Here is a 22,959-nt window from a genome sequence, read left to right on the forward strand (position 1 = left end):
TGCACTGCTGCCAAGACTTAAGAGGCCTGCTTGAAAAAGCGAAATGCACACCTCTCTTTGCTTTTTCCTACTGGTCCTTGTCAAAATATTCAGTGCTAACATATATCAGACTCTTAGTGTTTGGTATTTTCTACCAGTGATAATTCCCCACTGCGAACGCCCTAGCATTTTTTATTGCTCTTCTCCCTAAGATATGGGGCTGTTTGGAGAAAACATGCAAATAAACCAACAACACCGTGCACTCCTCGAGCCTTTATCTCCTGCTGGAAATAAAAATAGGTGAGCAAAACTTGTAGATGCCCCACGTGAAGTCAGCTGCTTGTTTTTGTGTAGCTTGCAAAACAGATGCAAACATCCACCCAGCCCCTGCCACAGAGATGCTTATGTTGCAAACAGCATGTTTTCATCCCAGCATGTGGCTTCCCGCCGCCACCGCAAACCGTGGCATTTTGTCTTTCGGCGATGGCCTCCTGGACTGTAATTACAGTACATGGCTCTGCTTCTCCCCCTATCACCAGCCTTACCATACTCTATTGGTTTGTGGTTTCCCAACTGAAACTTTAGCTACCTACTGGTTAAAAGTCGCACATTTTAATGAAGTATGGTTATTACATGCCACCATAGTTTGCGGGACTAAAGCTATTATGATATTCACGGCAAAGCCAACAGCCAGGGGTTTGCACAGCTTCTCTCTCTCTCTCTCAGCAAGGCGTGAATGTCACCAAAATGGAAAACTTTCTTCTCCAGGAAAATGGCTACTGGCCGAATAAGGTTATAATTTCCAGCATACTCCATGCTACTCGCACATGTCAGGAGGATGGCTTTCATGCATGCAGAAGGATGCTGGTGTGGTTAGCCACTGGCACAGGGCTCTCACAACCAGGGCTTTGCGGCTCCAGACCACACGTCCCCACACCACTTGCCCTAGCCCTGCTGTCTCCTGCCCTGCCACAAAGGAGCCCTGAGCTCAGCCACCACCACCAGAGGAAGAAGCGAGCTAGCTCCCTGCTGGGAGGTGCCTTTCACATGCGTGGTCCTCATCGTCTGAGACAAAACCTCTGCCGCTCTCGGTAACCTGTGATTTTGCTTCATTGGTGAAGAAATGTTGTATTATTGCAGTTCCAGTCCTAGCCATGCAACTTGAGACTAACTTGAGATCGCAAACTAAGATGGAACATGTGTCCTAGATATGCAGACATTACAGCAAAGACGTGCAGAATTATGGTGCATGAACTAATTTCATTTTTGTTTAATACAAAACCCACTCTAGTGTGACTGTCTAATAGTTTGACTCAAGATTAATAGATTTTTGCATAGTTGAGGGGAGAGTATCATTAAAGCCGAGCACAGCTTGAAAAAGTTCTCAAAGATTTATGCGTGCATATGTGCGGCAGCTCTTTTAAACTGCTAAAATCTTCAATAGTTTAGAAAGAAAGAGTCTATAAAAGCAGGAGGAGGAAATAACTCCACCTGGGCGTCCTAATAGAGTGCTTCCTATTACCCAACACAGCCACAGGACCTACAAATTAACCTGGTCACCAGGCACCAGCTTGGCCGGTAACATCAGCTTTGATTCTTATTCCTGTTGCTTTTCATAACCAAAACACTGTCCTAGCACTCTGGAGGAAAGAGATCTGAGAAGTTAGAGCGTGGAAGAGCCACGTGTTGGCTAGCAGTGAAGCGCTCCACTCTCAGCTGCTCTGAGCCGGCATAGCTCCACTGCCTCACATTCTTCCCCAACCAACACCAGCTAAGGAGCCAGCCGTCTTGTTGAGCGCATCAATCTTGTGATGTTAGCTGGAAAAAAAAAAAAAGCACACATCTTACATCCTTCATTCCTGCTGGGGAGCTGTGATTGGAGACTAGGCGTGATTTTCATGCGTCATTATAAAATCTTCCCCTCTGGGGGGCCACGGAGAGACCTGTAAGACTCAGTGGCTAAGTTTTGATGACATTTGAATCTCCATTTCCCACACTGTGTTTCAGGTGCTTTGCAAGAAGGCATTGGCAAACTCATCACACAAAATTAACCTTATCTACCAGCTACCTGGGGATACACAAGTCAAGATTTTTTAGGAAAGAATGAAAAAATCTGCATCCTCTGAGACACCTGTGTGACTTTTCTTACATGGAAATCCTTGTTTGATACCTATGGTGGTTAAATGTTAAGGGTTTTACTGGTAGAGCTTTGACCCGGAGGTGGCTCCCAGTGCAGGGGAGGTGACATAGAGCATCCTGCCCTGCTCAGGCTCTGCACGTAGGTGTGTGGGGCTGGGGCAAGCAGCCAGCTCCGTCAGGAGCCAAGCAAAACACATGCCTTAGTGAAAATAACAGGGGAAGTAACCTATAACACTTTATTTTGGGAATAATATTAAAATAATGTAGTCCCCTTTTCCAGAGCCCAGAGGAAAACCTGATCCTCACCAAAGGGGAAACTCGTGCACAAAGCACACACGGGATCAAGTCAGCCAGCCCAGCATCCCACAGGGAGGTCACTGCCAGGCAGCACATTTTTGGGGCAGGCGCTCACAGGCTTTTACATTACACCACATGTTGCTGGGTCCAAACAGCCAGCCTGAAAAATCCCACTGGCACTTCCAAAATACTGCCGATGCCATCTGCACGGCGTCTGGCATCTGCGGGCTGGTGCCCTGGGGCCGGCGGGTCCCAGCCCCGCCGCGGTCCTTCGGGGTCTGGGACAGGGGGGCTGCTGGCCGGGTGCAGGCTGTGCCAGCAGCAGGAGGGATGTGAACTGGCCAGAAGTCTGCAGCACTCGAACGTCCGTCAGCATCCTAGCTGACCTCCCCATGTTAAAAATAGGACTGTCAGGAGAGGAGGGGATGAGTGAGCGGGAAAGGGTGAAAACGCCCTAGCTGAGGTTTGCAAAGCTGTTGGAGGGAGGTAGCCGTCCAATTCCCCTTCGGATTAGTAAGGTTTCCAAAACTCTCAGGCACTTAAAAAAACAATCCGCTGCTATTTTTGAAAACTGCAAAGGCAGAGGTGGGAACGGATCACAGAAAGCAGAGAAACAAACCGGTGGATTATATTCAACAAACCATTAATTCTAATTTATAGATGTTGGGCTTGGTGGTAAGGTAAATTTTCAAAGCAGTTGTACTTTCATTAGAAATTAATCCAGCAAAAACATATTTAATCCATAATAAAATCAATTGTAATTTAATCCTGTCTCATGGTGATAGAAGGAACAGAAAAAACTTCCTGAAGTCAGAATCAATACCCAAAACTGTAGACAGTTTTGAAGATACCAGTCTGGAAAACAAATACCTCTGTTTTGTCTCAGCTGAGTCAATGAGATGATTCATATGAAATATATGCACTTTTTGTTAAAGAATTTTCTTGCTCTAAATTTCCAAAAAGGTTTGCTGCCTTCCTCCCCAAGCCTGATGTGCAGGAAAGCATGACTTTAAATTGCTGGGAAACTTTGATCTCCTATCCTTCAGATTTCAGCCCCTGTCCACATTAGAAGGTACCTTGTTTTGTGGCACAAACCAACAAGGGTGAGAGGACAGATAGAGTGGCATGTTCCAGTTTTAGCATCAAACTGTGCTTCTGCCAGCAAGATTTTCCTCTCATTTTTTCTTTCTTTATATCCATGCATCCAGTGCTCCCTGGGAAGACATCCAGAGGTATCCAGGAAGCCTGCCCTCATGGCTGGAGATGCAGATGCATCCCAGAGGAAAGAGGCATGGGCTCAGTGCGCCTGGTCCAGCACCTGGCACCCAGGCATGCCTGCTGTTTCTAGTGCATCATGCATGGAAATAACCTCAGGGACGCTGCCCTTAGGGCAAGCCAGCACCTTATGGAGGAGCAGAGAAGTGTAGAATTAAAGTCAAAATTTGCCCTCTGCTTTTAAACAAGATCTATATATCCATGCTACAGGTACTGTATAAATACACGTTTGGCAATAACCAGCAAGAAGGTACATCGTGACCCACAGGGGAGTGGATTAAAGTGAAGATGTCAACACCGAGACATGCTGCTAATGCAACATTTTTGAACTTGATTTTCTCATAGCATCAGGAGTGCAATATGCCAGAAACCTGATCCCCGAGGACCATTCAAGGTTGAACTCCTAAAGAATGCCGCTCACACTAGTCATGGCTGCAGATAGGATGGCTTGTTTACAGTTTGCAGTCCCTCCCCCATTCCTCTGTCTTCTGAAGTTAAGAAAGAGCACTGCCAGTAATAATTTGTTTTGCTTTTCCCATAATTTTTCTCCCTAAACTTAAATACAGCATTCCAAAATGAACCAAAATATCACTGCAAACCTCTGCTCTTATCTCTTCTCTGTCTGGCTTTGTGCAATGTTCTCCATGACAACCAGCAGCAGCAAATTGCACAACCCAATCCTGCTACAACGGCAGGGTATGTAAGCACCAACATAAATACAGAGAAACACAAGTAATTATTCCTGTGAAAAGTGACTTCCTAAGCAATGATGCCACCTTAAACTTTCCTTCAGACTTCATTAATTTCCTACTGAATAGGTATTCTGGAATTATCCTACAAAAAAAAATGTTTGTCTGTCTATCTGCATATAGACATAGTTAATAAGGAATCACCTTCTACCTGGACAGGGAATTTTCATTTTTTTTTCTGCAGCTTCGTACATCACATTTTCTGTTAAGTTGCCGTGTACAATATGTAGCTTCTTGAACACATCTCTCAGCAGTGATCTTTCCTGTCACCTTGAGCTAGAACAGAAATAGTCTCAAAAATATTCTCAGAGAAACATTTTTGGTTCAGGTTTTGGTTTTGGTTTCAGTTTGGTTTGTGAGAATGTAGTATTCCAGACAGCTGTAGAAACACCAGTGGTTTCTTCTAACACAAACTGACTAGTTTGACACTCTGCTCACTCCTGGGACCACTTCTTCTGATGCCATCAGCAGTCCCTGGTGACAGAAGGTGACATCACAAACTACAGTGTGATATCACTGAAGAAAGGGCTTTTTAGATATCCTGTAAAGAGCAGAAAAAAGTGAAGTTGACACCTTCAGCAGGTTCTGCCTTGGACTGTGAGAGGACTCTCTGCTGGCGACCACCCCGCAATGGTCCCCTTCTTCCCCCCAGCTGCACCTCTGCCTTCTGCATCTGCAGCTTCCCCAGCTTTTGAGGTGTTTAGGTAACCTTAACAGCAAAGCATCATTACCTGCATTGCTGGCAGCACGACCGAGCAACCATGCCATGCCCTGCGGAGGATGGCAGCCATGCATGGGACAGACAGCAGGAGGAACGTCTCAAGGATCAGCCGACGGCATCATTAGTCAGAGTCTGTTGGACCTTGCATGACTGCACGATAGGAGTCACTTCAGATGATTTGGGCAGGTCAGGGTACGTGTTGTGTGACTCTGCTGTGCCATTGCAAATTCCTGTACATGTTTCTTTTTGCCCCCAGGACTTGGCTCCTCAGTGTGGGTTGCCACTTCCAGCAAGACCTTCCTCAGCTGTTCCAGCTGCCACACACAAACTGCTTCATCTGCTGTGGAGCACAGAACTGTCCGATTGGTTGGAGGAAAAAATATATTTCTGCTCAGCTAGCAGCCAGCATAACTGCTTAACCTGTTTATGCTGAGGCCCTGAGCTGACCCCACTGCACTCTAAGGTACTGCAGATCTTTATATTCTCAGGGGGGGATTCACCCCGGTGCAGAAAGGCATGATGAGTCTTAGAAGTGACTTGCATCCCTTTCAAGCCTCCAAACTGATCTGAAAATTTGACCATTTACACATTCATTATTTTGTCTCTGATCCCCAATACCTTGTTCCCCCAAGCAAAAGCACAAGAACTGTAGCAGGATTCCCTGCTTTGAGTTTAAAAGCTGCTGCACTCTACATGCTGATTAAACACGAACAACATTATAAGAAAATTCTATTTTTATTCATTTAAGCTCTTTTGTCATGGAAATATGCATTTCCCACCATGAGGAACAGGTTGTTCATATTTTCCTCTAAGGAAATACCCAAGAATTTTGCCTTGGATATTGTCCTTGCCTACCAAAGGATACTCAATTATGAAACTGAAAGCACAGATAAATTCTGTTTTTTCTCTGCTTTAAGGTATTTGATGGTGTGAAAAAAAAAATCATCATTTCTTTAGAATAAGCCAATCTAAGCCTATTCTGTGAGAGCATTGACCATTGTTTCAACAGGAGCGAGTCATGGTCCAACTCCTCGAAAAGAGCATGTGTGTTGCGGGGGGGTGACGCGGGCCCTAGACACTGCTGTAATCTGTGAAGATGCCTGTAACAACCAACACTTTCCCTAATGAGACCTCAGAATGTCTTGATGATCTTCTCTAATTGCTCTGTATAATTGGAAGTTGCTGCAGCCCCATTCTCTGGGCTAAGGATGAGCATTTCAAAAATGCTAATCTGTAAATTGTGTGAATACAGCTCTAATTGGGCTGGGGAGTTTGGTGGGTTTTGTTGTAGTCTTGATTATTTAAGGAAGAAAGCAATGTAAATCAGTGGCCAGAGATATCAATTATCAAATCGCTAACAGGAAGCACAACTGAGCAAAAAACCTGCCTGTAAGGCTGAATTAAAATTCTTGTTTGCTGCAGGATTTTACAGGGGAGTTGGTCTTCCCACTAAAGTGGTCATCCTTTGGGCTCATGCAAGGACTTGCGCTGTTAGAAGGGGGCCACCAATGTTTCTCAGTACTTCACTTGCTCCTGTTAACTGACTGGGTCCCACCAAAGCTCTCACTTTCAGGCACCACACCAGTAACTGGAAAGATCCTCTGTAGAAGCAGCTTAAAAAATGCAAACATTTATTAAAAACATGTCACAGCTGTGTGAGGCTGCTGTCTTGGGCTACAAAGGAGGTGGACAGGGATCCCATTGCCCAGGAGCCATCTCCCCTGTTGTCTCTGGGCCCGAGGGAGTGAGTTTTTCTCCCCAGCATCCCAAGCAGACTGAGCCACTTCGGAAGCACAGCCCTATCCCCTGATATGCATGAGCTGCCAGGAGAGGACAGGGGACACAGGGTCTGCCTTCGTGCTGCTGTTTTTCCAGCTCCCAGTGGTAGGTACAGCCACTGTTCCCCTTTCCCCTTTGGGCTTCACATCAAAGGGGTGCCTGTGGCAGCAGTAGCCTCAGGTGGTGCCTGCAGAGCCACCAGCAGCTCTGGGAATCAGTGCTGTGGAAAGGATGACAAGTGAGGCCAAAAAGTTAATGGAAAGGTCAGACAGTCCAATTTTACTTTTTTTTTTCCTCTCAGTCTTTCCAACCAGGACAAGGATGATTAATTCAAAGCCAATGTTGTAAAAGTTACATTTGCTTTTTCTTCTCTCCTGTTTTCCAAGTTGAGCTCTCTGTACAGGGCAAGGTTTTGCATCCCTTGAGAGGTGCACAATGAGATGCCCTTGGCTGGCATCCAGGGATTTAGCTGAGTCTGAAGGACAGTGTATCAGCCTCCCTCTCTAGCCCACCCCTCTGCCTCTGCCTGCCATAGCAGAAACAGCCAGCAAATACAATTTTGGGCAGCTCCCCAGAGTTGTCACAATAAACTGGGCTATGTTCAGTCAAGGCAGAAGCTACCATCTAGGTGTCCTTGCTTGAGCAAGGGGTTGGTCCCTGCCTCCTCGATTTAAGGTCCCAAGGGGATAGATCCATCCCTTCTAACTTGGGCACCTCTTTGGGGCACCAGGTTAGGAAGCCAGTCCTACTTGTATAGTTGGTAGCAGAGAAAAGCCTCTCCAAAAAGAAACATATAACACCCCAATGGAGACCCCAGTCATGCAATGGAGGGCACTGCTTACCTTGTACTGCAGTGGGATCCTATGCCCTGTTAGGCGTGCATTAACATACTTCCCAACATAGACAACACCCTCCACTGCTTCAAGCTAGAATGGGGATTTTTAACCCATGGAGACTGCCAAATCCTTTAACTGGTTCTCAGACATGTTCAGTCATCAGCCGTAGATTAGCTTGCGCTTATCTCTGTGCCAATGGTCACAAAAGATGCGTGATATAGCTTTTCTCTCAGGACTGGATTTCCTCAGTAGCAGTGTGGCATTTGGACTGCACAGCTGACGGGGTGATTAAAAGGCACTGTTGTTCTCTGTGTTTGCTACTGGAAAACTGTGAAATTTATAGCACTTGTTTCTAGCACATGACTAAGCTATAAGCAACAGAAATCTTGGGTTTTATCATGGAAAATGTCTCTTGGCCCTATTATCTGACATTGCCTGCTGTATCGAGACTTCCACAAGCAACTGTGCAGAGGGAGAGCCTCGACAAGAACCACATCCTAAGTACACTGTATGCATTCATAATACTGTAGCTCATTTGCTGGAATATTGGCCAAAAAAGGACGGGGAAAGGAGTATGAGAACAGACAAGACAGACTTATTACCCTTCCTGATCACTACCATCAGCAAAGCTTTGTGATGTTTGCCCTATTCTATATTTTTTTTTTAATGATTTTTCTTTAGGAACACAAAAGATGCGAGAGATAGAATCTAGCACTTCATCATCTCTCTTGTAATCTCTTTTATCGAAAATGTGTTAATTTGGAAAAATAAAAAGGAGGATAAAAGGATGATTTATGAACACACATAGTCTAATAAATAAGCTTATAACATTGCAAAAGAGCCATTGTTAAATATGTTTTACATTTGAACGGCTATAAAATTTTTAAAGAAAGCTCTGGTGAGTCTGGTTTTAATGAAGTCTTTTGTCTCTCCAAGGCAGCATATTCCATGTGGAGAAGGTTATTTTCCACCCATTTCTGATATAGTTAACTCTCACAGAGATGGCCAGAGCACCCGTTATAGCTTCTGTATATTGTTGTTTCAAAAAGGAACAAGAAATCCTGCTATTCAACACGTTCCTCAGCATGCACTAGAGGTAGTAGCTGCCAAACAAAGTGTTAAGCATGCAAAGTTGGGATCTCTCCTGAGTAAAGGTCAGTGCCAAAAATACAGCTAGAAGCCTCAGAGGGGTGAAAAATACAGGATCTATCCACTGAGACCATGCCTAACAATCACGTGCAGGCTGATTCTTCTTTCCAAAAGCTTTGCTTTTCATATTCTGAAGTCCCAGCACTTCTGTCTTTTTACTCTCTACCACCATCACCTCCCATTTCTTTGCTCCTTCTACTGGCTTCCCAATGATGTCCTTGACACTCAGGTATATGACTTGCTATCATTTTATTATTATTATTAATAATTTTTTTTTACTGTATTCTGTTCCCCAGGGAAAAACATGCAATTTGTGTGCCAAAAGTTTTTTTTTTTGAGCTGTGCTGGTCAAAATAAATACAAACATAAGCCTCTGAGGTTATACATGCATTCCATCATTTGAAAAGGAGCAGCGCTCCTCGAAGTGTTAACTACATTTTAAAATTAAAATGTTAACTGAGCTGGTTATAAAAGCATGTCATATGATGAAAACCAAAGTCTGCTGTGAATGCAAAATTTCTGTAACTGATGTGGAGGCTGTTTGTCTCTAGTTTTTAATTAAAATTTTGAGCACAAAGTACCGTTCTAGTTTTGAGGACAAGAACAGAAAGCACCCTGGGAGAAGGTAGAAGTTCAGGGTGCTATTTTTCTTTTTCTCTCAGTGAAAAGCCAAGCTGTTGTCACTGGAGCTCTGGTAGGAAATAGTCCATCAGTTTCTTGACAGTTTTCCTTTCTGCCAAATAGCAGACAGGGCCTACACATCAGCTGCTCTTCTGGCCACCCCCCACCCACCCCCTTTGTAGACTAGTTATCCACTGCACCTTTTCTTACAGCCCCTGAGTTTTCTTTCCAGGTATGTCCTGTGCATCCTCCTGTGGCATAACTCCACCCAGGGTTTCTTCTCATTCACACAGTCTGCTCATACTTTTGCCAGTTCCTCCAAATGGCAGGCTTTCTTTGACCCTCCCCACAAGCAGCTTGGAAAATCTCATCAGGCAGCCACTTATCCTCACAACATCTCTGCAGCCCATGAGTGTCCTTCCATGGTATTAAGCTGGGAGTTCCTTCAGCACACTGGGCTCTGATGATCAGCTCTCCACCTCGAAGCCCCAGACAATACTGCTCAGCATGCCCGTTACTCCTTTTGTGGGTTTCTGGGGAAAAATCAGTCTTTTGAACATTTTTCTCTTAGTTTCCTCTTGCTGCTGTGAACTTCCCGAGAACTAGTTAAAGCTGAGAAGTAGCCAAAAGCCCTCTGGCTCCACCACAGCTGATGAGAAGGACATTTTTTGCAGTGCCCATGAACTCAGTGTGTGAGTTCATTGGCCTCAAAGTGCATGCTAAAACCTTAGGGCAGGGCAGCAGTGAGATCAGAGCATCCATGTGGATACTGAAGGGAAAAGTGATGATGCCACCCTCCTCTTGTCCTTAAAGGTAAGGTGCTCTTGGCAAGCTCCTTGTCCTGAAGAGAAAGAAGAAGAGGAAGAAAGGAGCTGTAACTCGCAGACGTGTGCGGTGAGTCATAAAGCCTCCTGGGGATGCTTCTGAGGTAGAGCACCTCGTGTGTCATCCTTCATTGGTGGCTGTGGCTGAAGCAGGGAATCTGGTCCTGCAGGGATGCGTAGAAGCTTGCAAGCCACTAATTGGCTGTAAAATGAAGGGTGGCCTTTGGCATTCTCTCTCTCTCCCTCATCTGCGTGGGTGTTAGCTCGTCAGTGACTTTAAACTACTTGCACACCCTAGACCTGCTCCTTGCCCTTCCCTTTCTCCTTCTAAAAAGGAATGTGTTTATTACCCCTTGGCATGTCCAGCAATGGCTTTTCTTCAGCTGAGCCTGCTCTTTCTTTGGCTAGAGAAGTGCTTGCTCCCATCCTCCAGATTTCCATTTGGAGCACAAAATGAGCCGCTCACATCTAGCAGGTTTCACGTTATCCCAGTGCATCACATGGGAAATCTACACTAGCAGCAGGCAAACATTTACTGCTCCCAGTTCAAAGGCCCTGAACGGAGATTGAGTGGAGGCTGTAGTAGAGAAACAGCCACGGTTCACAAAGCCGGCATCCCACACACCTCACGGGCCAGGGGACGGACAGGCCATGCACTGGAACATATTTTCAGCAGTAGAGGCCCAGGATAATTTATGAGAGCCTATAATGCTAACTGCTAATGTTAAAAATGCTATATCCTGTGTAGAGGTGGGCAAAGTAATGAAGCATTAAGTCTGGCTGCAGCTGAAAACCTGGCTCTGTCTCGGCTCCGTGCCCATGAATGAGAGAGAAGTCGGGACAGAGCCAAAGCACTGAAAAGTGTCTGGCACTGCTTCCTGGCGGTCACAGTGACCTTACCTGCATGCACGGATCTGTGCGCCTGTGCCCACACGCACATGCACGACGCTCTCTGCACTTCTCATGTTCTCCTCCTGCACGCTCCGTTCCAAAGATCCAATGGTGGTTTTTTTTGCGTCTTGGGGCTAAGACAAATGTTTGGCTTGTCACAGCCGTAGCTATACCTTCAAACCTTTTGGCTTGTCTCGGAGTAGTGCTTAGGCATAATTAGAGACATCTTTCAGCAGGGCCTATCTCTGGGGCTGCAAGACATAATGAATGGTTCCTCCCCCTCAAAAGGTAAACTGCTGCTGAACTCTCAGCACTGTGTTCACCTGCCTGATGAAACATGTTTCAGGTTACATAAGACTAAGCGATATTTAGTTTCCCAAGCGGCAGTGGGGAGAGTTTTACACCTAACATGAGATTATCCCTCAGCCACGTTGGTAGTTGAACAAAGCCTAAAATGCAAGCATTTGCATCCAATTTTGAACAGCTTAGAGACTGGGGCTAACATTTCCAGTATATTTTTATAAAGCCTGAATTGATTTGCAAAACCTGGGACCAGATTCACCCCAACTTGTGGCAAATACTATTTTCGTTTCCAAATGAAGATCATTTCTAATTTTTAGAGGTGTAGAAATGGCATGTAGAAATGTAGAAAAAAGACTTTCTGAAAATTCACACTTTGTAAGTTGGACTTTTCTAATGTTGGGAACAGACGAGTCTGAGTTTTGCATGTGAATTAGGCATATTTCAAATTCACCTACGTCCACTTATATTTTGAATTCATATACATCCATATAAGCTCAAATAATTTTTTTTCTTCATAGTGAGTGATAGTTGCTAGGTTGCATGTGCCTTCACTGAAAACAATATGTGAGCAGTGAAGTCATCCAAACACCCAGCTCAAACCACTTGCGAGTTCCTCTTTTTGACCTCAAGTACTTTTTGCTGGCTACCCACGGGTCCCAGTCCTCATGCCGAACACCCAAGGGGCTCTCAGTCACACTGCTCTGTTCATCTGCTTCTGTACTCTTTCATCTGCAGAGGGAAGTGCCGATAATTGCACAATGTGTTTTTCAGTGTATTTTTGGGGCTGGTTTTTATGCACTGTAGAGACTATAGACTTGATACATCTGTGCTCTGTTGTGATGCTGAGTGTCTTTAGGCTCTGTGGGAAGCACACACTGCCCTGCAGCTCAGGGGATGAGGAAATCTTTGTTCTCTACCTACCCACATTCGCAGGCTTTATGGGTGACCTCCAGCTGTTTGTTTATTTTCCAGTGTTCCCACCTCTGCAATAGAGGGGTGATAATAATTCTGACCTTCTCTGGTTAGAAGCCCTACATCAGGTTAGGTGTTGTTATCAGGGAGCACATATCATGACAATGACTACAGAAAACTCCCAGCTTCCCACCCATCTCCACACACACACACATACACGTGCCAATGCTCACAAACCCCTCTATGTGTGCTGTATGCACACATCTGTGTATCTTCCCTATGCACACACAAGCACGCACGGTGCCTTGTGAGCTATTTAGCGTGCTGAGGAAAAGGCAGCCTGTATTAAAATGAATTTCAGCAGAAACAGTAAACAGATTGAAGTTGAAATAATGTTTTGGCATGCCACATGCTCAGGAAAACATTTAATTCAGTTTCTTATTGAGTACAACAGCAGAGTATTCTTAAGAAAGCACTTAAAAAAGCTAAAATTATCCCCCTCCCTTTTTTAATATATGGGAAAGCTTTACTTAGAAAACAAACTTTCCCTTGTGCTTTAATTGTCTGGAAAAACATGTGGCTTTTTTCCCGATTTCCAGTTCAACCTTTGTTTCGCCCTGCCTAAAGGTGCGCTAACATTGTGGTCAGGACACTTGCTTGGTCCTGTCTTTATGCCGTCTTCACAGGCAAGGTCTGTGAAACAGGGACTAAGGAAAAATCAACAATTATCATATGCTTTAAGAGTCATGAATTTTGTTTAAAAGTTGAAAGTGGGGAGTTTTTAAAATGAAAATATTAATTTTACGGTACTTTCCATGGGCTTTTTGTTCATTTGGTTTGGGGTGGGCTGGGTCTTAAAGCTCTCTGCCATGAAAAATAGCTACGTGACTGTAATGTTGAGTGGCCAGAAAAATGCCATTCTCAAGAGAGTTAGGATGAAATGTAGGGTGGGAATCATGCTGATCCCGTCTTTCTGTGTTGCCCCATTTAGAGCCTAGTTACTCCAGAATAAAGGCAGAACAGGGACAAGCTGGAAAGCACGAGAGGAGTGCACTGCGAAGTCGAGTGCAGGTGTCCCTGGGATAAGATGCTGTTACGGCAGGGACCAGACAGGGCGATCTCAGCCTGGGAGAGGGGCTCCCTGACCACTGGCACAATGCAGTGACCACCACAGGCCTTCAGGCCAGCCCTGGCGTTAGTGGGAGGTGACAGCACGGTCCCACCAGCTCCCAGTGCAGTCAGCCTGTGGGACATCACCGTTTTGCACGACAGGCCTAAGATTTGCCTGCCATCTATTGGTCATGGGCCTGAAGAGTTTCTGCTCATCACTGTGTCTGAACGGAGGGACACACAATCACACGCTCCGATGGATGCCTCACGTGGGATTCCAGTGTCCTGGTGGCATGAGGAGCCTGTGGGGACACCAGGCACCCCTGTGCATGCCACCATGCCTTCTGTCATGGGTGGCAACTGCAGTGAGTGGCAGTGCCTCGCAGCGTGGTGTGCAGCCCCCCAGAAAGCCTGGCCATCACGCTGCCATCCCTCTCCCTGTAGCATTGTGTGCCCCTTGTCACCCTGGCTGCAGGCACCTCAGGCAGCCGGGTGGGACAGGAACAGGCGCCTGTGCCCCTTGGGACACTGCCTGGAGCCTGGCCTGTGCACTGGGGTGGAAACACCGCCGGCGGCGGGTGGGCCGGCACCGTGAGTGTGCTTTGAAGTCCGCTGAAAGGACCTACAGAGACATCGGCCGTTTGAGTCCCCGGCCAATGTTCTTCTCACTGAGCCATGCATTAATGAAACTTTATTTATTTGGTGCTGCATTTGAATCTGTATTCCCATTCTGACTCCCTACACAATAGTTTTTAGGCCAACAACTGTGTACTAGTGTAAATATTACAACATCTTTTGGCCGGATGCAATAAGAAATGCCTTCTGAAACCACGCCTGGCTGTTCCTTGATTCTTGAGAAGAAAAAAAAATAATAATAAAATAAAGCCAGTGACTGTGTGTCATGGAATGGCTGTTTTGTTTTTCTACAGTCCACTTTCATGGTAAGCCAAACATGTGTTTTCAAAGCCAGGGTTTGTGATCTTAAAATTCATGTGGACATTGAAAGGCTGTGGACATTCTTTTTCTCTACTGAACCAGTCTGTGATATACCGTGAACATACTTGCTACAACACCAAACAGAAATACCTATTACAGAAGGAGAGGGCTTGGTGCCCTGCATAGAAAGTGCAATTTCAGCTCCTGGGACCCTGTCCCCACACCACGCGGTCTAGACCCTCAGCTTAACCTTGGCCTGCTCTTTGCAGCCCTGCTGCATCAGGCTGCCTGCACCAAACCCACTCCCTGAGCCCAGTAACTCACAAAATGGTGTTATGCAAATTTGCCTCTTAAATATTAGCTAAGAAATGACTGTGTGGTAGCTGCTAGAATGTTGATCTTAATTTTTATCACTTGGGATTTTCTGGTTTCTTTCTCTTTAGGTGGTGCGTTTCTCACCCAAAGCACTCACTGTTCTTTGTCAGCGTGGTTATGTACTATTTCATATCATTACCCGTTTTGTAGAAACTGAGACATAAGGAGCACGAGTCATCCAACCTGCTGTAAACAGCTACTTTGGCATGAATGGAAACACACTTCAGAAGGGCTGCTGCTTCTAGTTGCCTCTGACTCTGCTTGTACCACCAAGCAGAAGAGTAAGGGAACAGTCCCTGCCCCATGGCCAGGGGGATCAAGCTGCTTGCTGTCCACACTGCTTAGAGCTAGCCCTATAGCTCCCTCTATAACCAACTTGCCTTTGAGATAGCCAGTTGGAGTTATCCAAAATGGGGCAAGTGAGTGAGTGTTAGGAAACTGAGGAAATGTAGCTGAATTAAGAATGTGGAGTGGTCGGCAGTCTGGTGCTTTAAACTTGTTCTCCTTATTTTTAGCAGCATTGGCAAATCCTCTGGTGACTATAAAGGGAGTCAAGGAAGAAAAGACTCAATGTAGATGTTTATATGTGGTTATGTGGCTCCCAGTCAGAATTTTTCAAAATTGCATGGTAATCAAGTAGCTGTAACACACTGGGAGCCTGGTTCATGTTGCTTAGATCAGTACTCCCCTCCCACAAGTACTGTTACAAATGCCTGGAGAAAGCATCTTGTTGTATATAGTGTTGTGCATAATCCTCTGAGATCACAATAAGAAAGTCTTATTTTTTCCATAGTTATCTTCATTCAGAACAGATCTTTCACCGAAGCCTATAAAAGCCTTGGATCTAAACACTGTGCTAAATGAAGCACCTCCAGAAACTATATTTAAACGTTATTTTATTTTGTTTTCCTTATGTGGGGAGAGAAAGAGAAAATCCTTGGTTATTGCTGCATCCTCATTAATCACTTACTCTCATTACTATTAATATTTAAGTATATTGGTTTTCCACACTTTTTTGTTCGTTTGTTTGTTTGTTTGTTTCTGTAAGATACAGTGGAGGGCTATGGTATTGTCTAAACCTTGATTCTTTGTTGCTGTTTCTGGTCTCATAAGACTGTTTAAAACATATACTTTAAAACTTCTGGGATAAAGTATACCTTCCATGTTCTCTTTTGTGTTCACTTTCCCCAGAATTTGTGTCCAGAAAGGAAGTTCCAGGAAAGGAAAAGGAGAGTACTTTTCTGTGAATACAGGAAGAGTGGTTTAGTTAATGCAGCACCAAGAAAGTGGTAGGTTGAGAAACAATGAATCCATTAAAATCTTAATTTAAGTCTTCCTGAGATTATGAAGGATTACTATATGCAAAACAATCTTTTTTTTTTTTTTTTTCCTACTGTTTCTAAGCAGGGCAAGGAAAAATATGAAATCAAGCAGTCCTTGATAGTTTTTAAAACCTAAGTGAAATCGAATCTTCCATGTTATGTTTTAAACTCTACCGCATAAAGAGAATTAATTTATTTTTTTTAAGAGAGCAAAATTATTTTGTTTTTAATAGTTTAGTAGACTATGTTTGGCATTACTATCTGTGAAATGAAGTCAGTGCTCAACTTTGCCCCCTTTGTTTTTTGATTTTTGAAGGTTGTTATAGACATATAAACACATTTCAAAGTGGAACAAGATTAGAACTGGCTAAAATGCAGGATTTAGGGTTAATAATACCTTGCCTTCTTTTTCTTCTTTATTTATGTGGTTTTGTTTGGTCAGGACCTACATCAATTTTTCAAGACCTTCTCATGACCCAGAAATCCCCAAACACTGTTTCTAAAAGGAAACATGCATGGTGTTTCTGAAATATATAATTTCCTGAGACTTTCTTATTAGTTTCACCTCTGCTGGCCTCCACTTCCACAAACATTGACTTCCTAGCAGTGTTGTGTGACATGCCTGAAACCCTGCTATGGTGAGTCAATCCAGGAATCACAGAACTCAGAAGCCCAGGTTCCACAGCAGCTTGGCTAGGAAACCAAAGAGAGCTGATGGACTGATGTCCAATTGGTATTTTCATCTGTAAACTTCTGACCAGTGCTGAATGAGGCAAATTATCTAATCAAGACCTTAAACCCCAGCGTAACTTGAAATGATAAAGACATGGTTTCGCTTTTCTTTTCTGTAAAGAAAATACTGATATGCTTTGGCCAGGCACAGACTTCACTAGAAGTCAGAGTGGGCCTTTAGAGCATATAATCTTTGATTTTTTACAAAATTTTAAACATAACAGGAAAAAGAAACACCAGCCTTGGAATTTGCTTGTAGTTTTTCAAGTTCATAGAAATCCCTACTTAGTACTCTATCTGTGTAAAAAATATTCTATGGGCTACAGTAGCATAAAACTGATTTACCTACAAAATCAGACAGTACGTAAAAGTGTTTTGGTGCGCTTTTAAATACAAAGTCATTAAACGAGCTTTAGTGATCACAGTTCTGTACGGAGTATGGACTGAATACCTGACCGTTGTCACCCAAGACTACCTCTCTAAGCACTCTGCACTGCACTAATTGATCTCTTAATTGGCTCAGTCAACACAGCAGTCTCCATCACACAACAAGCACTAATTGCTACAAGCTCGCTTCTGAAATGTTAAGCACTTTGAAGGCAAGGCATATGTATGTGCTGGAATTGACTGCGCAGCGGTGTCGGCTAGGTGAGCGTTTTTCTGCTGGGAGCCCCCCCACCAAGACTGACAGGTGTTCCCCTGGACAGAGAAGAATCTGGTCACTCCCCAGGGAAGCAGTGTTCTTTATAGTCTGACATATATGCAAAAAGTAAGTCTTGTCCAAAGGCAGAAATCATTTGTAAGGATATTAGCAGTCACTTGGATTCACAGAGGAAAACTTCTCTGAGATCTATAACTGAACAAATGCCCTAAACCCAACCAAATGGGTATTTGCTTTCTGCAGGGCCCAGTTTAGAATATAATGAGCCAAAAAGCTACTTTGCAATCACTTAGTCTACATAATGTACCTGGAGACTGGATAATGATTTAAGTGAGGGCAGTGTTATGGCATCTCCACTCTGACAGATCTGAATATTAACAGGGAGGAATCTGTTGCTCCCCTTGGGGCAAGATACATTACCTCAGTAGGTGGATTAGTGGCAATGTGCCTGACAAAGTGCCTCTGAGGGCTTGTCTACACAAAGCAGTTGCACCCATTTAACTCAAAGTGTGATTTTAAACCAATTGAGTTAAACCCATGCAGAGGCCTACCACCACAGTCCTTCTTGAAGTTAGCAGAAGTTAACCAAGTATAGAGTCAAACTCTAGGAAAATGGGCAAAAAAGGGTCTGAAGCCAAAATAAGATGGTGTGTATAGGCTTTGACTTAACTTTTTAAATTAAGGGATTAGGTAGAATATGGTACTGTTCCTTTAGAGAGGTCCAAGGGATGCTGCACTACCTTCAGTTTGGTGGTGAAGATGACAGAGACTCTTATCAACTCCTCATCTACCATCTATGGCAAACTTATCTACTTTACTTATCTACTTTTTAGGTAGAGGCACTCCTAGAAGGAAATGGTAAGCAGAAGCAGCTCAGATTTCACCAAAGGTCAGCCGAAGATGAATAGGAAATTTCACGGGATGCAGAAACTTCTACAGAGAGGTACTGCAAGCTCTGGTGCTCTGGTGGCATTTTCAATGGACAGGTGAAAAAGAGACACAGGAAGAGTAACTGTCTATTTAACCAACAGACTTGCCAATATACTGGGGTAAAAAGCACTTAAGAACTGACATTATCTCTTTCTAAGTTACCTGTGATGAAAAATTGCTCCAATTCAAATACAGTGGCTTCCATTATGCAGAGTTACTTTGTCTAATAAGTAGGTGTGTACAGTGGAAAATTTAAAACCATTTTGACGCATTCTGTATTTATAAATATGTTCTTTTTTCTTCTTTTTTTTCCCCCAGTATGAACTCAGAATACATTTTGAAATCTGCTACACAAAAAAAAAAAAGTTATATTCAGAGGTCAGGATAAGTTTGGTCTACAGCTGGACAAAGATTTTGCTCAAAGCAAATACTTGGAGTTTGTATCAATTTGGTGGATAATGTTTTCCTAAATTTAACAGACCACAGTCATTATTAAATTGGTAAAATTGGTAAGTTGGTTTCTGGAAATCAAGCTTCCAGCATTAGATCACTGATTCAGTGTGTTAGAATAAGCGCTTAGCAGTAATCAAGGCTAATGAGATATGAAGGGAAAGGAAAATGTTGGAAACTCCATACAACCTATTGGAAAAAGCAAACTGAATCAGACATGCAAGAGTGAGACGATTTTAGTGTGATTTTTATAGCAACCACTAAAATCGCTAGCAGTTAGATCAGTGTAGAACAGCGCAGACAAATTCTGCAGTGTGTCTGTCTTGGCATAATACTTGTGCGAGCAATTTCTAACCCTTCTGTCTAGTGATAAACACCCATACCAACCTCTCCTGTGCTGGTGAGGAAAACTGGTATCCAAGATATACCATTTCTCAGCCATGTCCAATCAACTTCTATGGGACTGGGCACAATAGGTTCAAAACTTCATTTTTATCTCAGGCCCAGACAACTTGTTCAGTGAATAGAACAGGATGAATAATCTGGTGGAGGGAGTGTGAACTGATCTTCTTCAGCCATGCAGAAGGAATGTATTTTTTGGCGTTTTTGTTTGTTTGTTCTGTTTTTTTTGTGTGTATGTGTGTGTGTGTTTGGTGGTGGTGGTGGTGGTGTTTTTGGTTGGTTGGTTGGTTGGTGGTTTGTTTTTTTCTTTGGTCTTTTTTGGTGTTTTTTGTTTTTTTTTGATAAAAAGTAACATGAGAGGACATGAAACCATCAGACAACCAAAAAGATGGAAACTGGGACTAAAAATATTTCCAGGCATGTTTGTTTCCTAAAACTATGTGAACTTGAAGCATGTTACCTATAAAAGGAGTGCAGAAACCTGTTTCATGGAACTGTGCTTTAATGGAATGGATTATACTGGGTATCTGAGACTGGAAAACACTAGTTTAATAAGACTGGGATAGAAAGTCTTTGGACAAAGAATATGGGTAGTGGAAATAGGCATTATGCTAAAAAGGTGAGGAAAAGAAGAAGGGGCAAACAGAATCCAGGGTCTCCAAGGGAGAAGCAACCAAAAAGGTGTGAAGAAACAACGTGACTGCAAAGATGAGAGATGTGTTTACCAGATCTAAAAGGGTAAAGAGGAGAATGGGGACAAGTTTCTTGCTAGGTTCCTGTTGGGATGACCCTGGAAGACTGTACCATGTTGGGGCATATATGTGAAGATAGAGAAGTTGGGAAAATTACCTGTAAAATAAGGATAACAAGAGGATGATCTTCCTTTAAAGACTCAGCTTCGAGGAATCATTTATCACTTCTGAGGTGTTTATGTGAATAAGACTTTTCTTGATGAAAGAACATGACCTAGGAACCTATAGTCTTAAGTTTCCTTACTAACATAAACATCTACCATCCTGAGCTCAAAAGCATGAAAGTTTCTTGTTAACTTCTTAAGGAAATTAAGAAACACATAGACATACTGGAGTGAGTCCAGCAAAGGGCCATTAAGATGGTTAAGGGCTTGGAGCATCTGACATGCAAGGGAAAACTGACAGAAGTGGGACTGTTCAGAAAAGACAGGGGAATCTTATAAATGTATAGGAATACCTGATGGGGAGAGTAAGGAAGTCCCAGTGACAGGACAAGAGGCAGTGGACGCAAGCTGAAACACAGGAAACTGCATTTAAAAACATCAATCGAAAAACTTATTGTGAGGGTACCCAAAGTGGCTGTGGCATTTCCATCCTTGGAGTAATCCAAAACTCTGCTGTGACTGACCCAGTTCTGAGCAGAATTTGGTCTACATGATCTCCAGAAGTCCTTTCCAATCAGTGCTCAGCTCTTTGATTCTTTGAAAACTAATTTGGTAAAAGAAAACAAACTAAAAGGTGCACTCAGTGAAGCAAGAGATATGAGGCAGACTAACCTGATATCTTTATTTAAGATTCTCTTGAGGTGAAGGATACATGTAGTAGGTATAATTTATCTTATCTTTTACATCTGAAATGTTGCTTCATGGGAAACCATCAGTTATTGTAGAAGCAACAGGAAGAGTTGGGGACAAGCTGTGGATTTTGCTCAAAGAAGAACAGGAAGTATTAAAAAACCTGCAGCTGAAAGTCAGTTTGATTGTTGTTATGCTCTTCACATGAATGTAGGCAGCACAGCTAGTCTGTATAAGAACATATTACCCCTCTCCCAGTACCAGGCAATGCAATTAAAAATGCCATTCGAATGAACATCCCAGAGGAGGTTCTGTGGAAGTACTGCATCTACAGTGTAGGTGAGGGAGGGGGATAATACTACAGATATTCAATATCCATTAGGCATGATGTTAATTGTACTCTGGGTATTGGAAAGCATTAAAAGATTACAGAAAAATCTCAGCAAATGCCATTCTCAGGAATTTTAGCTATTATGCTCTAAAGAGCAGAATACTCTAAATGACGAAATAAAGGCCCTGGCTTTTGAAAAAGCCAGACATGACTTCAAACTGAAAGCCTGATGTTATGATTAATGTCTCTTTCTTTCCAAGATTTAAGTTGGAAACTTCTGAATTACCGAGAACCATGAATAATTTGGAGGGGGTACCTGAAGAAGCACCACTTGTTTCCAGTCTCTCAGGTGTCAGCCTGAAGAGATATTGCATCAGGCAAGGCAGTGTTTGTAATTGCCTTCTTGCTCTAAGGTGCTACTGAAAAGTAGCCCCGTTTCTACTTGTTCCCTTGGAGGTGAGGTGCTCTGCTTTACCTGAAACCAAGCAGTTTCTCAGGTCCAGTGACCAGGACTCACTTCTTTGTTGAAGGTGTTAAATACTTTGCTTATATTATTCAACATGACTGTGGAATTCAATCCTACCTTACCATGGTATAACAAAGAAGCCCAGTCTTCAGCTCCACCATATTCCCAGGACAGTCCCATTTTTAATTCCAGTTCCTCAGTCCTGCACACCAAGTGCATCTAGTGCACTTGCTTACCTGTTGCCTTCAGCACACAGGGTCCTGGAGAGATGCGCAGCCAGGAGATGCATACCTTGGCCTGGCTACAGACCTCTTCCCAGGGCAGTGGATGGTTTGATATGATACAGTTTAATCTGGCATGATGCAGATGTGGCATATAGCATTTCCAAACTGGAGAGACTGCTTCTTGTTTTTATACCAGGGCAGATGATTCTTCTTTAAGGAAACATTGAAATGCTGTGGTTATGGAGCTAATCACACACACGCAGAGTAAGAATCATGGTTAAACAAGGGCCTGGCATGAAATTCTTGGATGTGCTCCATGCACTCACCATGGACTGTAAGGTGAAAGCATCTCCAGAGCACCAGCTGCAGTTTTTATCTCTGCCCTACACAATATCCCACACCCACCCCATTTTTCATCTCAGGACCTACAGTCCATAATCTTTCCCATAATTCATGATGCAAACAATGTACAAACAATTGTGATGCAAAGAATTGTCCCAGGAAATTGCCTTGAAAAAATATTTACAGAGCTTTTCTCTTCTGGAATTCTGCATGGTGGTATTAGTTAGGGCTTGTACCATCTCCTCTATGGCAATGCTTTCCAGAGCAAAGAAGTGCCTTTGCTGCCATCAGTGAAAGCACCAAAAGTAATTGTGTTAAACACGTTGAAATCTGTAGTTTTGCGGAAACAAAAAATCTTGCAGGTCAATTGTATTTCTGCATAAACCTAGAAACAGTGGAGATGCTGTTTAATTTCAGTCACACTACTCTTTCATACTTTCTGTGCTAATTTGTATTGTTTTCATAATTTCACACGGTCAGATCTTGTTTATTAAGGTGTGATACCTAATGCTATTTTAGTTTTGAGTTTTGTTCATCTTATTCTTTGGGAATAGAAGAGTATAGCATGATATAATTCCTTAAAGTTTAGTAAGCTAAGTTTCATAACCCTACAAGGTCAAACCCTAATAACAATTAGGATTTGATCCTAATCCTTCC

General features: G+C 43.4%; 1 long non-coding RNA gene across 2 annotated transcripts; it reads left to right on the plus strand.

The window, feature by feature from the left end:
* Positions 1-4,975: 4,975 nt before the first annotated feature.
* LOC106036035 (uncharacterized) lies at positions 4,976-21,605 on the plus strand. Of its 2 annotated transcripts, XR_001207064.3 has the most exons (5): positions 4,976-5,346; positions 5,417-5,623; positions 10,359-10,439; positions 16,088-16,185; positions 18,445-21,605. It is a non-coding gene; the product is annotated as an uncharacterized lncRNA (long non-coding RNA). The 2 variants fall into 2 exon arrangements; XR_007166021.2 differs by lacking the exon at positions 10,359-10,439.
* The last annotated feature ends 1,354 nt before the right edge of the window (positions 21,606-22,959 follow it).

The sequence above is a fragment of the Anser cygnoides genome, chromosome 1 (genome assembly GCF_040182565.1).
Source record: "Anser cygnoides isolate HZ-2024a breed goose chromosome 1, Taihu_goose_T2T_genome, whole genome shotgun sequence".
Classification (NCBI taxonomy): Eukaryota; Metazoa; Chordata; class Aves; order Anseriformes; family Anatidae; genus Anser; species Anser cygnoides.